The sequence below is a fragment of the Mesoplodon bidens genome (genome assembly GCF_964165515.1).
Source record: "Mesoplodon bidens genome assembly, chromosome: 4".
NCBI classification, from domain to species: domain Eukaryota; kingdom Metazoa; phylum Chordata; class Mammalia; order Artiodactyla; family Ziphiidae; genus Mesoplodon; species Mesoplodon bidens.
In genome coordinates, this window is record NC_138160.1 from 82,627,679 (window position 1) to 82,645,843 (window position 18,165).

The 18,165-nt window shown below is 35.4% G+C and overlaps 1 pseudogene across 1 annotated transcript; it reads left to right on the forward strand.

Annotated features, from left to right (window-relative positions):
* The first annotated feature begins 2,977 nt into the window (after positions 1-2,977).
* LOC308616332 (phosphatidylinositol-glycan biosynthesis class W protein-like) lies at positions 2,978-17,944 on the forward strand (annotated as a pseudogene). The gene is made up of 3 exons: positions 2,978-3,029; positions 5,974-6,190; positions 16,520-17,944. The product of its transcript is annotated as a phosphatidylinositol-glycan biosynthesis class W protein-like (transcript).
* Positions 17,945-18,165: the final 221 nt, after the last annotated feature.

The window sequence follows — 18,165 nt, forward strand, 5'->3', positions numbered from 1 at the left end:
TATATACAGTTGGGATTCAATAAATGACAGTTATCAATGACCAAAAAAAAATCCATAAAGTTCCCAAAAGCAAAATTTGAATTTGCCACAGAACAGCAACTACCTATGTAGCATTTATGTTGTATTTACCACTCTTTACACAGCACTTACATTGTTTTAGATATTATAAGTAATCCAGAGATGATTTTAAGTATACGGGAGGATTTGTGTAGGTTATATGCAAATACTATGCCATGTTCTGTATGGGATGGTGCATCCGTTGATTTTGGTATCCTAGGGGTGGGTGGGGTGAGGGGGGTCCTTAAACCAATCCCCTGTGGGCACCAAGGAACGACTGTACTACATGAAAACACTATATGACAAACACAGAAAAACCTGGGTTTTATAAGAGATTCTCAGGGAATCTACTTTTGGAGAGCAGGAAGGCCATACTTAGAAATATTTATGTAGAAGACTTGGATGTTAAAATAACTTAAACTGATAGAAGTAGAACTGCTGAACAGCAGTCTGTGGTGCTCAGAATGAATCTCACTGAGGAGTCACAAGAGATACTTATGTTGAGCCAGAGGTGACAATGAAGAAGTTTTGAGAAGACTGGAAGAGCACTATACATACATCCGTCCTCTGAAGCCTACTTTTTTTCGTAGGACACTTCATTATCAAGGAACAATCTCACCAACAAAATTTGTTTCCCAACATGGAATAGTAGATTGAAAAACTGGCTACAATCCCTCAGTCTTCCTTATGTTCACACCTTTTAAATGTTGCTTTACATTTATTTCTATCAAGGAGTGAAGTTTCTTTTTCCATCTCTTGAATATGGGCTGTTTGTGTGACATGGTTGGCCATTAGAATGTAGTATAAGTGACAGCATGCCAATTCTGAGTGTAGGGATCAAGTCCAGAGTCACTTCCCCTCTCTGCCTTGAAATCCTTCTCATGTAAATGAGATCCTTGTCATGTAAATAAATTCCAGCTTGCCTGCTGAAGAATGAGAAAGAACAGGGAACAGAGACAACCTCCTGGCTACAGTAATTCTACTTAACCACTTCCCAGTTGACCAACCTGTTGAGCTCAGACACATGTGTGAGCCCCGCCAAGACAAGAACAACTGCCCAGATAAGGCCAGCCCAACTGCCAAGTCATAGACTCAGCAGTTAAACCACTAAGATTTGGAGTCATTTGCTATACAGCAAAAGCTAACTGATACACATGGTTAATATCCTCCTGATGAAGGAATAAGGTTACTGTAGTTTATCACACAGGCAATCTAAATGCATTCCTACGTATATTAAAAGGTTTAATTGACACTTCACTCAATTATAAGATAAATTTCTTTTTCATCAAAATGTATTAGACAAGTCAGAGGTATCAGTCCTGCTTCTTTAAGTTATAATTTGAAATGAATATGAATTGTGATTTTTTAAAAAAATTATTTTTGGCTGCGTTGGGTCTTTGTTGCTGCGTGCGGATTTTCTCTAGTTGCAGCAAGCAGGGGTTACTCTTCGTTGCCCGTTGCATGGGCTTCTCATTGTGGTGGCTTCTCTTGTTGTGGAGCACGGGCTCTAGGCATGCGGGCTTCAGTAGTCGTGGGGCATGAGCTCTGGAGAGCAGGCTCAGTAGTTGTGGCGCATGGGCTCAGTTGCTCCGTGGAAAGTGGGATCTTCCCGGACTACAGATCGAACCAGCATCCCCTGCATTAGCAGACAGATTCTTATTGCCTGCCATTGCGCCACCAGGAAGTCCCTACATTGTTATTTTAGTCTCCAGTGAGTTCTGCATTACTGCTCTTGTGATATGAACACCAGGAGCTTTGTTGATTGTCCAGTTCACTTCTGGAATAATCACCATACAACCAACTTCTGGTTTTAAATCATTTTACATTAGATGCCACACAACTGTCTAAAACATCAAAGAGAAGAAAGGAATTATTCTGCAAAAACATTTTGTATATTTTTAGTTAGGCTTAAACTCCAGATTGAGAAGCTTTCTAACATTTCACATAGTTGCCTTTCTTTGCAGACTCTGTATGTATGTATGTGTATGTGTGCATCAAATAATGAATGGTAATATAAAGTAAATTGCCTTTCTTATGGTCCAATGTTAATTAAAACCAAACGTCCCTTCCTCAATGTAGCTAATGTACATTAATTATTCTGTCTTGTGCAGATGTGACAAGAGGGAACATGCAATTATTAAGGGGAAAAAAAGTACACATTGTAAAAATAATTGTCCGCAATGTGAAATACTATTGTTTTTCCCCTATGAGTAACTTGAATACTTGCCAAATAATCCTCTCTCCGTCATTTAAATAATGTAAATTGTTCTTTCACAATAATATATACTTAGAATTACCTTTTTATAGAGTTTAACTGGAACATGTTTATTTCCATTTACCTTCCTTCCACAGTTTTAAACAATGCAAAAATCACAATAAGTTTTTAATGTTTTCTACTGGCATAAATTTAAACATAAAAAATGAGTGTTATTTTATAGAAGAAAGAACATTGATAGCAGTCATAATTAACTTTGAATGCTACCCTTTTCTCTTTAAACTTGAGAAAATCTTTTTACTTTTCACAGATTATTAAGTTGGAATACAAATACCTACAAGGGTAGTAGATGGAAAGTGGTTGAAAAGATTATGAGATAACATGTATAAAGTGGCCAAATCACAAATGATCTTTCCTATATTGCTCTGTTATTATGAACAGAAATTAAATCCACTGAGATAAATTTAGATTTTCAGATATCTGAACTCTCAATCTCAAATTATCTTTATCTGTCTTTTAAATCCTTTACCAAAGAACACTTTCTCTGCTTCTAAATAATATTATATGATAAACATTTGAGGACCTCAATCAAATGTTGATACATCCGAAAAAGAAACTTTCTGAAGGACAACCACTGTCTCCCAGAGACTTTGTGTTCCCTCCCCAAAGGAGAAACTGGTGTTCCCCAAAGTGATGATGAAAAGCATGACTGAAAGGCAGAAATACAGCGGAGACAATTTTCGGCCCAGTACTGGTGGTACTTTCTCTGCAGCTTTGTTCCATAGCCCATTTTTCAGTTTTCTGAAAGTCAGGTGTCATTTCTGGAAGGAACTTTTGATTCTGACATTAGTTTCTGTGGTGGTTTCAGAGGAAGAGGCTGCCCTAGTGAATCATCTCTTCATTGTGGAAATTATTCCTGGACCCTGAGTTAGAATCTGGTTTTTGGCCTTCAGCATTTCCATCAGTTTTGGAGTCACTTAATTCCCTGTACTGAATATCTTTCTTGTTAAAAAACCTAGAGATTTTTCTATCTCTTGGATTAATCCCTGACTGATACAGCTTCAAAATATTTTTGTTAAGGAATAAATTTGTCCAACATAGAGTGATTGTAGGAGAGAAATAATGATCAAGGGCTAGGTTAGATTTAGATTATAGAGATTCTTAAATGCATTGGTATGGAAGTGGAATTTATTCTAAAATTCATGAGAAACCATTTGAGCAGAGAGATAGAATGATCAATATGTATTTTAAGAAGATGATTCTGGAAACTATGCATGGAATAAATGGAAGGATGATAGACTGGAAGCAAGTGGTTTGATCCAATGAAAGCTGTTGGAGCTGACATGAATCACAGCATAGAATAAAAGACAATCCTCTGAAATAACAGCTCTTTCACAAACAACAGGCATACAACTGTTTTTAGCACTATCAGAAAAATAACCAAGAACAACCCTTATAATTTTTTCTTCATATTACAGCTAACAGCTGTCATTTTGTTTAATGCTTTAAGGTTACACTTACAATAGGTTTCCCAGCTCACATGGGCATGGCAACATGCAAGTGAATGGATATGAGGTGCACAGGTCAAATATCATTTTCTCTGACATATAAAGTTCTTAGAGCTTAAATATACTGGTTGTTTTCGTTAAAAATATGAAACACTGGAAGAATAAAAAACAACTTGAATATTTCTCAGTGATAAAACCAAGCACCCAGCTTTGAATAAGTACTCAGCAACATTAGTTCTTACTTTCCATCATACCTACAACACTGAAAACACCCTGATATTCCAAGCCAAAGCCAGGTATGCTCTGAGACTAAAATGTGCCCTTTGTCTATGGAATACCCAAGCAATTCTGTGACCATTGAGCAAACAGACTTAAATGTCATTTGAGAAGATAAATATCCCCTGGTGCTTCAGGAAAAAGGAAAGATAAAATCCAAATATAGGGTCGGGGGAAAAACAGCTTTCTGAAGAATAAAACACTTGAGATGGGCCTTGAAACAAACATGGAAGAGTAGATGAAAATGGTATGATGAAAGGTACTTGCAAACATGGGAAAAGAAAGATATAAGGATTTATTTAATGGAGGTTGTACCTATATTGTGGAGGACAGAAAATGGCTTGCTGAGAAATCAGTATTTAATTGGTGGACTACAGAAAAACTTTAAAAGATTTTAAGTGGAGAATTGATCAAATCAATAATTTATAATAAAATGTTGGTATCAACACAACATTTACTGATGGAATTCCTCTGAAAGATATGTCTAACTTTGCCTCTATAGTGTTAGTCTATACAAAGGTTTTCCAAAGACATTTTTTGCCAACATTTACAAAATTGGACATATCACAATTACAAAGCGCAGACTTATGACTTTTTTAGGGTTTATTTGAAATCAGAAGATACATAAACAGAAAGCATAAATTCCTACTCAGCAATTGTAGTAGGTTTAGAGGTAAAGACTTAGTATCATATTTTGAGACACTGGAATTAGCAGCTGTGGCTCCCTCTGCTCTGCATTTATGCCTTCCACCAGTACATTTCATTTATCCATGGCTTTGGTATTTCTGAGACAGCTGAAATCTGATAGCTGTATCCCCATTCCTAGAATATATCCTACCCCATATAAGTCCACAAAGTACCTTCAACAGTCCAATACATTTGTCCATCACAGAATTTTCAGCACAGGCATACTTGTTTTACTACACTTCGACTCATTGAAGGCTAGATGATGGTTAGCATTTTTCAGCAATAAAGTTTTTTTTTTTTTTTTTTTGCGGTACGCGGGCCTCTCACTGTTGTGGCCTCTCCCATTGTGGAGCACAAGCTCTGGACGCGCAGGCTCAGCGGCCACGGCTCATGGGCCCAGCCGCTCCACGGCATGTGGGATTTTCCCGGATGGGGGCACGAACCCGTGTCCCCTGCATTGGCAGGCGGACTATCAACCACTGCGCCACCAGAGAAGCCCAATGAAGTACTTTTTAATTAAGGTGTGTACATTGTTTTTTTTTTTTTAGACATAATGTTCTTGCACACTTAATAGACTATGGTACAGTGTAAACCTAACTTTCACATGCACTGGGAAACCAAAACATTTGTGTGATTTTCTTTAACTCAATGTTTGATTTATTGTGGTGGTCTGGAACCAAGCCTGCAATACATCTGAGGTATGCCTGTACTATTATCCACATAAGTTGATAAAATGTTTATTTCAAGTCTATTGTCTCAGGCAATGTTTATGGATTAAAAAATTTAAGTTTAGAAGTCAAACTTTATATTTGATTATGCCTTCATATTTATTATTTTAAAGAAAGTTTAAATTCATTTCCTGTATTATCAAAGGAGAGGGAAAGACTCATTTAAAAGTTGTATACTCAAAGAATGCTAATTTATTACATTGATGAGTTATAATAAATTGTGTCTACATGTTTTAATTTCACTTCATATTTAAATATTACATGAATATTTTATCATTATAGTGAAAAATTTTGCATTAAAATAACTACTTTTTTATTATAATACATAATAATTTAGCTAAATGAGTGTTTCTGTATGAACGCACTTGATTAGGCATATATGTGTCCTTGATCATAAAAATAGGGGGTTTATGGAAGTTTGGAGGTGCACAGCTGAGACATTTAGAATACTACAGTTTTGACACTGTTGGGGTTATGTGATTGATTTCTGACTAACTATAAGGTAAAGTCAAGGGAAAGGAAAAAAAGAAAAAGGACACAGATGGGCATGATGCTCCTGCTCGCTGGAAAATCAATTCCTGGCACTTGAAGGGAGCAAAGGAGGAGAAGCGATTTCCATATCTTAGAGACATGCTGTGTCAACCAGAAGCTCAAGAAAACACAGGTGATATAAAAGTAAATCTTTCTGGATTTTGTAACTTTCAAGTTCTAATTGGCAGGTTTGCACCAACTGTTTACATAGCCATTGAGTCAGACCCACAAGCTTAAAAATAATTATTTGCTCTCTGAAATAATTTCATAAAATAAACCAAGTCTTCAGCCTTTAAATCAAAAAATAATATAGTGTTAAAATTATGCCATTGCTAAGTGTGCATGTACAGTCTGTAGAATTAAGGCTTTCTGCTGGTAGTTTTGTTATTTTGACCCAGGATACCAGGAACATCTCACCAATCACCTCTGATGGTCCTCACTTGAACACACACACACACACGAAGAGATGGATATACAAAAGAAACAATATACAAATTAAAATTCCAGGGTATTAGCATATAAGCTAAAGTCACACCATGAAACAGGTCTGGTAAAGGCTGTGATGCAGTACATAGTTTAATGGAAGCCCTTACTTTCCTTGTTTCTTAAACTTGGGCTTTATTTGCTTCATCTGCCTCCCTAACAGGAATCAAAGTAGCAAGGCAAGTGAGGTCATCAGATATGTACAGCCAATAGCCCACTTAGTCAAACCTTAACCATACCAAAGTGGATGGTACACAAAGGAAATGGAAAATATGAAAGAATGGAGGAAGCACCACAGCTTTAGCACAATGATCTCACCTTCTAAAAAGTATCACCCTATCAATGCCTTGGACTCAAGCAATTTGATCTGTAGCTTCTCCTCTACAGGAAGTGCTGGGGGTGGCAGAAAGAAGGAAGTAAAAGCATTATTCTAAGCCTTCTTTTTGCCCCTCTACCCTCATACTGCCTGTTTCTATTCATTTTATAAGTTCTGTTTATCTCTTAATAGATAAAATTAACTTCCTAGAATCATCAGCACACAGACTATTTGTATCCAGGTTTACAGGTATTAAGTATATCCTCTGAAAGTGTTCTGTTTCTAAAGAAAAGGAAAAAGCTTTTCAGAAAAAGGCCATTAGTGAAAAGATACAAAACTTTAGCATTTTGCCATCTCATTTTGAGATGCAGTTCTGGACTTTAGGAATTTCAAATTATTCCTCTGATTCACAGACAAAGCAAAGTTCAGTGAGGCAGTATTCTTCATTAAGAAACGGTTAACTCAGTAATGGTCTGGGCCAACTGGAGAATGAAGAAAAGCAATTTAAAAGAGCACAGGGGGCCTCCCTGGTGGCGCAGTGGTTGAGAGTCCGCCTGCTGATGCAGGGGATACGGGTTCGTGCCCCGGTCTGGGAGGATCCCATATGCCGCGGAGCGGCTGGGCCCGTGAGCCATGGCCGCTGGGCCTGCGCATCCGGAGCCTGTGCTCCGCAACGGGAGAGGCCACAACAGTGAGAGGCCCGCGTACCGCAAAAAGAAAAAAAAAAAAAAAAAAAGAGCACAGGATCTGTTTTAAGAATAATCACTTGTTCACCATATAAAATGAATAATTTAGATGGCCATTAGGCACAATTATTATAGGTGGGCAAAGGCAAATGGAAAATTGTATATTTTCATGGATGCTAATTGCATCTTGGTTGAGGAAGAGAGATTCATGCATTTGCTGAATTGAACTACCATATTAAGACAAAACAACTATTTGGTTGCTTGTGAACTCAGAGTTTTAAATTACACATCGATCTATCTTTTTTCTAGTTTTTAACATTATGTAAAATTATATAAATACACCAAGCACCCAGATTCAACAATTAATAAGTCACAACAAATACTGTTTCACCTAAATCTCCACCCAATTTCTCTAATTACCCAACTCAGATTACTCTGATTAAGATTTATACATCCAATCATTTACTCTGCAAATTTTTACATTGATTTATCCTTATGTTCAGTTTTGATACCAATTCTGAGTTCTCATTTTTGCCAATGACTGAAGCAAAGGAAGTGAGCCGCATTTACCAACATATATCACCACACAGCTTTTCTTTTATGAACACACTATTGTGGCTGATTCGTGAGATAAAGGTATTGAACATATTTCAGGCTGCCTCAAGTGACTGTCATCATTATTTCTGTATAGTACTTATAAAGGGGCTCAATAAATGCTTGTAGAATGAGTTCAGAGAATCTATAATTTATGACCAATTACTCTCATAAAATTCATGTCAATATTACATATGAAAAAACACTCATAATATAAAAGCTATAACAGTGTCTACCACATATTATCAGAATTAAATTTGACAGTGCTTATACAGCACTTAACAAGTCCTGACCTGTGATGTACTATTAAATATTTGACCTTAATATTCATGTTGTTGTTTGTTATTAAAAGTGATTTTGTAATAGTAAGCCCAAAGGAATGAGGATCTGCAAACTTTTCTGGGGCAGACTTTTTCATCATTTATGGAAAAAGAACTCTTCAAAACCTTAAAAACACTTTAGAGCTTAGGTTTATTTCTTCTGTACCAATGGTACCCAAAATAGCCTATTACCCACTATATTGATACTTCAACCACAGTGGTAGAACCTTAGTTTTTTTTTTCTCAGTGCAGGACCTCCAGATACTCTGGATAACAACTATGTAAATATTCTAAGAGTGATGATCAACAGCTGTTGCTCTCTTTCCCTTGAAAATTTGCCTAGAATCCCACTAATTAGTGGGGCAGTATGCTCTTGCTCTAATCTCTACATATAAGAGTGTCACCTTGGGAGAGAAATTGGACAGAAATTGGACAGAAAGGGGGAGGGTGAATACAGTTCATTACTAAGAAAAGTACATCAATCGATCTAGAAAAATTATTAAGAGAAAACAGAATTGAAATTTTGGTTAGATATTTCAGTAGCATAAACCATGCTCTCCCCTGCAAGATACTAGCAGTCTAGTTGTGTAATGGACTCTAACACACATGAAATAATTTGACAACAATGTTACACTACCTACTTTAGTTCCAAAATATAAATGTGGTATTAAAGTACATAATTAAAACTTAACTTATGGACAGTTCTCCAAAGAAGACATACAGATGACTGAAAAGATGCTCAACATCACTAATTGTCAGAGAAATGCAAATCATAACTACAATGAGGTGCCACCTCACACTGGTCAAAATGGCCATCATTAAAAAGTCTACAAACAATAAATGCTGGAGAGGGTGTGGAGAAAAGGGAACCCTCTTACACTGTTGGTGGGAATGTAAATTGGTACAAACACTATGGAGAACAGTATGGAAGTTCCTTAAAAAACTAAAATAGAACTACCATATGATCCAGCAATCCCACTCCAGGGCATATATCTTGAGAAAGCAGCACTATTTACAATAGCCAAGACATGGAAGCAACCTAAATGTCCATCGACAGATGAATGGATAAAGAAGATGTGGTACATATATACAATGGAATACTACTCAGCCATAGAAAGAATGAAATAATGACATCTGCAGCAACATGGACAGACCTGGAGATTATCATACTAAGTGAAGTCATCAGACAAAGACAAATATCATGTGATATCACTCATATGTGGAATCTAATTAAAAAATGATACAAATGAACTTATTTACAAAACAGAAGCAGACTTACAGATATCAAAAACAAACTTATGGTTACCAAAGGGGAAACACTGTGGGGAGGGATAAATCAGGAACTTGGGATGAACACACACACACTATCATATATAGGATAGATGACCAACGGGGACCTACTGTATAGCACAGGGAACTCTACCAATATTCTGTGATAACCTATATGAGAAAAGAATCTAAAAAAGAATGACTATATGTATATGTATACTGGAATCACTTTGCTGTACACATGAACCTAACACAACATTGTAAATCAACTATACTCTAATAATTTTTTTAAACTTTATAAAAAATATATAATACACACAAGAAATATATAAGAATATATGTGATTATAAATGGGGCCACAATAAAAATTAGTGGTCCTTAACTGAAGTATGGTCAGAATTCGTCCCCAGAAATTGTGATTATGTAACTCTGAACTAGATCCTCAAGAATTCATACATTAAAAAATGTCTAGAGGAAATTTTGATAGACTCCTTATTGAATGACACTGGTATGAAGACTATGATGTGAGCTGTACATATTTACAATGTACAACACAATATATCTGCAAAAATTATCTCCAGAAGAGGTAGCATGTCACTGTATGCCTCCATGGTTTCCCTGACTGGCCTGTCAAAACTATGTATGTGACTAGCACATAACAAGCACTAAATTAATATTTGATTAACTTTTTATTTATTTATTTTGATTAACTTTTTATTTATGAAGCAATGAAGAAGTTAGATTTTATTGAGTCCGTCAAATAGAATATCAGTGAGAAAACTGACCAAATATCATGATTCACAGTGAATTAAAGAAAAAAAATTCATTAAGCAAATGAGAGAGCAAAAATCTAAGGCTCAGGTTTATTGCATGAGATGTACTGAGTGTAGATGAAATCTAGAGCATGGAGACTCAAGGTAGGGCCAGAATAGATACATAAATGTTTTCCATGGATGTATATATATTATTTTAAGAGGTCTTTCTGGAAACATTGCTAAAAATTAATCTAAAAAGTGACTTCTGCTATTCAGATCAGAATAAAATCTTCATTATACATTAGAAACTCAACATTTGTCTCAACTATTATGAAAGTTGAAATAATTTTAGAAGGCCAACATATATGTCAGAGTTAAAAACATAATGTCTTAACCAACTACATAAAAATTAGCATCTTGTTAACAGATTTTCTCTCAGTATATTTGTTCATTATATGCTTGGTTTGTGTGCCCTTTTTAATCAAATGACTGCAATAACTGTCAATATAGTACCTAAATATATTACCTGCCACGTTAATCAGAATATGCTAAACTTTATCATATAACATTTTCACCTACTATTCAATACACTTAAAAAAATTTTTTTTAATTATAGCTAACTTGAATAGCTTACATCTTGCATCACGTTAGGTTCTGTATTGCTTCAGTACTAAATTTTGGTGTGCCCTAAGTGCTCAATTTTACAACGAAATGAAAACACCATAGAAAAATAGTCCTATTACTGTGGGAAATGTGCCAACTACTGTATGTGTAGTTTCTGCCTAATACTCTAAGGGACAAGATTTATCTCTTGGTCTGAGACCTCTTCCAAATATGGAGATAGATGCAAGAACCAATTAAATATCAGGCAAATATTTGATCATATTCTGAACCATGTTATTAATAAGCTGAACTGATTTCATTCCACTCTCTTGCTGAGTTGCCTGCATGCCTTAGTCCACTTGGTCATCGTGGAGGTTAGGGTTCATTTTTTAGAGAAATGTATACAATGTTCTTTACTTTCTGTGTTAGTAAACTAATGATAGCCAATAGCAACCCTGAACAGACTTTGTAATTACAGTGGAGCCTATTTTCTGATATTGTCTAATAAATTAGTGAAGAAACCTCAATAAATGTTCAGAGTTCATCCATATTCTTTCAGAAATTTGTCTCTAAAGCCTCAGGCAATAAACCAAATCACATTTAAATAATTTTTTAAAAAGCCATTCCAGATATTGCTATGTCCTGACATGCTTTTTTTTTTTTTTTTTAACCTAAAATGCTCCAGGTGTCCATATCTTGAGAACTGTATAAGCCAGTCTTTAATAGAAAGTTTCATTTAGGGGGAAAACAGCATAGAGTAGAAGTGGTAATTTTTTTTTCCACCCAGGTCTCAGTGAAGAGTGAAAACTCACTTAAGTGAAAATGAATGTATCATCTGCAAAGACTTATTTGAGACATAAACATTTTTATTAACAAGGCATCAAGGAAGTCAATTTACTGATGATTTATGGATGACCAATTTCACATATTTAAGTTAAAGAGACATTTATTAAACACCTGCTAGGGCTGAAGCAATATATTCAGTACTTTAGACCTGCCCCAGGAAAGACTATTATTACAGTGAGAAAAATATGTAAGCATACAGGAGAGACTCTTAGCATACCCTGGAAGGTTTTAGGATTTTTTTTTTTTTTTTTTTTTTTTTGCAGTACGCAGACCTCTCACTGCCGTGGCCTCTCCCGTTGCAGTGCACAGGCTCCGGATGCGCAGGCCCAGCGGCCATGGCTCACAGGCCCAGACCCTCTGCGGCACGTGGGATCCTCCCGGACCAGGGCACGAACCCGCGCCCCCTGCACCAGCAGGTGGACTGTCAACCACCACGCCACCAGGGAAGCCCTAGGATGTTTTTTATATGACCTTTGCCATTAATAAAACCTATCTCAAGTATAAACGTATAATTACTTGTATAAGTTCATTATTTCTAGACTGCAAGGTCCATAAGGATGGTGAAAAAGTCTATTTTTGATAGCTTTACCTCCAGAGTCCAGCATAGTATTTAGCACACAGTAGGCACTCTGCTTGTTAACTAAAATAGCAAGTAATATGAGTTCTGTGTAAGTTGTGATCAAAAGATAAGTTAACATGTCAATCTAAAACTCCCTAACTATCCCTCCCCGCCACCATTCCCCCTGATAACATAAGTTCTTTTTCTCAGTCTGTGAGTCTGTTTCTGTTTTGTAAATAAGTTCATTTGTGTCAATTTTTTTTCGATTCTGCATATAAGTGATATCATACAATATTATTTAAAATGGATAACCAACAAGGAGCTCCAAACTTATTTACAAAACAGAAGCAGACTTACAGATATCAAAAACAAACTTATGGTTACCAAAGGGGAAACACTGTGGGGAGGGATAAATCAGGAGCTTGGGATGAACACACACACACTATTATATATAGGATAGATGACCAATGGGGACCTACTGTATAGCACAGGGAACTCTGTTCAATATTATGTAACAACCTAAACAGGAAAAGAATTTGAAAAAGAATAGATACACGTATATGTATAACCGAATCACTTTGCTGTACACCTGAACATTAGGACAACATTATTAATCAACTCTACTCCAATACAAAATATAAAGTTAAAAAAAACAGATAAGTTGAATTAGCTGGGCAAAAATGTTTGCTGGGAAGGGCAAAGTTGAAGTGAAAGAAAGATGGGGTAGGATATTTGTGATAAGGCTATGTTACACTGAGTGGAGATCACAAGCCAAGGTATGAAGCCTGATAGGTGTGGGGTGCCACATGTGATATAGTTCCAAACAGGGCATTCCTGGAGATGGAAGCTTGAAAGTTAACTAGGTTTTATCCAAAACATGATAGGCTATGTTTCCCTTGGTAAGGAGCTAAAATCCATGCCTGAAGGACAAAGACGGCATAAACTTGCACTAATACTACCACTACCTTCTCAAACCAAACAGGCTTAATTATTTTGTCACTGATCAAAGCACACTTTAATGCTGAGCCAACATGGTCTCTGAACAATGGATTTAAGCCAAAAATAGAAACCTTTTTTGCTGAGCCTGTTCAGGACAAAGAGAGGCTCTACAAGTTTTTCACTAGGGAAGTAACAGCATCAAATGTGTGGTTTAGCTTACATTTTTGTGTAAGGTTGACAAGAGATACTGCATGCAGTGAGATAATTTATGAAGTAAATCTTCTGTGGTAGGTTGACAAGAGATACTGCATGCAGTGAGATAATTTATGAAGTAAATCTAATAATTTATATGAAATATAAATAAAATATTCTATATTAAGGAAAAATGCCATATGGAGCCTTGTTTTGTAACTGTTGATTAATTTATCCATTGCCAGTTTAGTCAATTTTCTAACATATTTATTTGTTCAGTTTTTATTATTTCTTCCTTCTCCTTTTTACTCCTTTGTAGTAGAACTTACAGTTTATTTTAATTCCATAAGAAATTGTTTTTACTGTTTATATACTCAGTAAGATTTCAAGGTACTGGACTTCCTTTCTGGGAATTGGATTAAATATTTTAATATCTACTGTCTTTTACATATGGCTTATTCCATTAAGTCTTCTGATAGAACATTCTCATACTACATGAGCTGCCCTAGATTAAAACAGAGCTTACTCTGGGTATAGCTCATTGATTAGTATTTTCTTATGGAAACAAATAAAATACATCCTTTTAAACAAATTCCCTATGATAATTTTCATTTTACTTGTTTGGAGAGAATGAAATATGTTTATTAATATTACCTCCATTTTAAATTATTTTTCTTTATTAAATATAAATCTGCATATATTCTAAAGAAAGGTTTACTATGTGTTTTAACTCTCAGATATAATTAATTAATTTTATTCCAATGCATTTTTCTTTCAGATAGTTTTGATGAAAGGGAGAGCAACTGCCTGTATACATTATTTTTTTCATTTGCAATGTTTAAAAAATGGAGGTGATAGAAAGATATTGTCTTACAGAAATATATCGCACAGAAAACTAGAACCAAATGCCCGAAGACTGTCAAACAAAAGCTGTAAATCAGAGGTTGAAAGTTTGATCTCACAATTTTCTAATATTTATCACTCCACAGTCCATCACAAAGTTGTTGATCTAAAAAAACCTAGGATCAGGCATCTAACAGATTGCAGTTTTGTTCACAGTATTTCCATAGCAGTGAGTTTTCATTTTTCTACTTAAAGATTTCCAAATATTCATGCTTAATTATACTAGTACAGTACCATATCATTGATCAAATATTTTCCCCCATAATCATTTTAACAATAACATCTAAATACTTCAATTTAAGCCTTATTCATTCTTTCCTCAACAAATTTTTCAGTGTCCTTGAATACAATAAGACGCAAACAATCTGTTTCTTCTGACACTTTCACCCGCTAACTTTATCATCATGGATCTTGTATACAATATTTCTTTCTCTGGTATTTGCCTAATGGAAATTTCCTATTTCCATTGTTCCTTCTACATTCTACTTTAAGAAAGACCTGCTCTTCTCCATTATTTTTTTCAATTATTCATTTTTATAAGGAGGATCATGAATATTTATATTAGTCCACAGTTTATCCATAATTTTTATATCCATAATTTATCATAAACTGTTCAAAAATGAATATCCTTATTTATTTTGTTGCTCAAATTGTCCCAGATTTGGCCATTGAGATCTTCATGTTGGTGATAGTGTCTTTTTTTTTTATGACTTTACCATATTTTTGAGCACTTCATTAATTAGCATCCTGATGTTCTAGGCTTACCTTGTAACTCACCTAACCTCACAAGATTTTTCCGAGGAGCCCTGATTTTTTTTATTGGAAAATAGTATTTAGAAAGCAAGGTTTGGATGGTGTTATATACTGCCATTAGATACTGTTCCTACATACAAACATGTACATCTATATATTTCTATGTCTACCCATTTGTGTGAGAGTGTGAGTGTGTGTGTGTGTGTAATCACACTGATAACTCTCATTCCAATCTATCACTACAGGGATCACTCTAGGCTTCCTCCTTTCCTTATTTGTAATTGTTTTCTCTAATAGTGTGAAACCTGACTGTCATGCACAATATTTTTACTTACTGTAGTGACACACGTAAGTAAAAATGAAGATGTTTCAGAATCACAAATTCTCCTGTAAGAAACAAATTTATTAACTAGAGTTAATAATCAACTATATTTCAATAAAATTTTTAAAAAAAGATTAATATGGAGTAAGACCAATAATTTGTCAAACCACTGACAGAACGAATTAGTACTCAGTTACAAAATATTTCAATTATGTTTTCAAATTAATGATTCCTAATAGTATTTTTAATTTAAATAAATATGTGAAGCAAAGGACTTTGAGCCTGTGATTACTTACACATCCTACTCACCTTTAAGCATTTAGCTGAAAAAAATTGGGATAAAAAACAATAGAGAGATAAATAAATGTAGACACAGGCATACATCATTTTCTTGTGCTTTGCTTCATTGTGTTTTGCAGATATTGTTTTTTTTACAAATTGAAGCTTTGCGGCACCCTGTGTCGAGCAAGTCAATTGGCACCATTTCTCCAACAGCATGTGTTGACTGCAAGTCTCTCACATTTTGGTAATTATCATAATAGTTCAAACATTTTCATTATTATTATTTTTGTTATGGTGAGCAGTGATCAGTGAGCTTTGATGATACTATTACAATTGTTTTGGGGCACCACCAATCACACCTATATAAAATGGCAAACAATCAACAAATGTTGTGTGTGTTCTGATTGCCCCACCAACAGGCAGTTCCCCTGTCTCTCTCCTTCTCCTCAGGCCTCCCTATTCCCTGGGACACAATATTGAAATTAGACCAATTAATAACCCTACAAATGATTCTAAATATTCAAGTGAAAGCAAGAGTCACACATCTCTCACTTTAAATCCAAAGCTAGTACTCATTAATCTTGGTGAGGAAGGCATGTCAATAGCTGCATCAGCCAGAAGCACTGCTTGGAAGGCAGAAGCTTACATGGCTCTCTACAGTGGGGCACCGAGACCACCAGGAGCACATGAGGAAGAAGAAAAAGTGTCTTCTGTCCTCTACTCTGTACCCTGTGTAGAGGGCTCCTGATCATTCTCTCACAGCATTTATGTTCTTCTTCACATACCTGGAGAACTGTATTCTTCGTTCACTTTGTTTTCCTAATAGTTCCTCTAGTGACCACTTTGACCATTTTCTCTTCATTTGTCCTCCTTGAGGACCTCGTTGTAATTATCTTGGGGGCAGGGCTGCTCTATGAAATATACTGCGGGAGAACTTGCTATGCCAGAATGTCTGTCCAGAAAATCCTTGAAAAATTCTTGGAAGTCAGTCCCAGCCATCTCTGTTTCTGTGTAATTAACAGTGCATTTATTGCTGTTGCCATTTTGGCTGTGGACTTCCCACTTTTTTCCAGAAGATTTGCCAAAACCGAGCTCTGTGGGATAGGAACAATGGATTTTGGAGTAGGAGGTTTTATTTTAGGGACTGCAATGGTTTGTCCAAAGGTTAGGAGAAAATATACAAAAGGGTCCAGACTTTGTTATCTTACAAAGTCATTGTACTCTGGCCATTACTCTTCCTAGGAATGGGACGATTAGTCATTATAAAATCCATAGGCTATCAGGAACATTTAACTGAGTATGGAGTTCACTGGAACTTTTTCTTTACCTTAATAGTTGTGAAATTGATAATATTAATGCTATTGATTATTTTTTCCCTAAATAAATCCTGGATTGTGGCCATCAGCATTACTGTATTATACCAGCTAGCCTTTGATTTTACCCCACTGAAACAGTTAATTTTATATGGCACTGATGGCAGTGGCACAAGGGTTGGTTTATTAAATGCCAACCGAGAAGGAATAATTTCTACCTTGGGGTACGTGGCAATACACATGGCTGGTGTTCAAACAGGGTCATACGTGCTTAGAAAAAGATCACACATCAAAGACTAGATAAAAGTAGCATATTGTATTCTACTGACAGCCACTGGCCTCTTCATATCTCTTTACATAGTTTAGGTAAATGTAGAAGTAGCATCTTGAAGAAAGCCCTATTTAGCCTTTTGTATTCGGATAGTTGCTTCTTGCTTGATCCTTCTTAGTAGTTTATTACTGGGTGATATAATTTTGAGTTTTGCCAAATTTCTAATTTAAGGGGCAGCAGTACCATGTTCTTAGAAACTTATTCAGTCACCTACTGCAAATAAAAAGCATTCAGAATCTCTAGTCTCTGAAACTGAAAGAAAGGAACCCATTCTTTGTTTAATCACAGCAATGAACAGAAACCAGTTAATTTTCTTCTTGCAGTCAAATGTAACAACTGCCCTAGACAACCTGTTAGTAGATACATTACACAGCAGTACCTTGTGGGCCTTATTTGTGCTCCATCTCTACAGGTTTACCAACTGCTTAATTATATATGTGCTACACTTGTAAGATAAGACAATAAAATTTTGGTGATCAATACAGGTAGTATATGCTTTGAGCAATATTATAATTTTTTCTGTCTAAACGTATACTTTTACTATTTTTTTGAATTTTATTTTATTTATTTTTTTATACAGCAGGTTCTTACTAATAAAAACCTAACTGAGCAATATTATTTTAATGAGGAAGAATATAAAATGTGAAGAAAATGGGCTTTTGGTAACCCAGGGTTAACTGTATTTTATTATAAAATT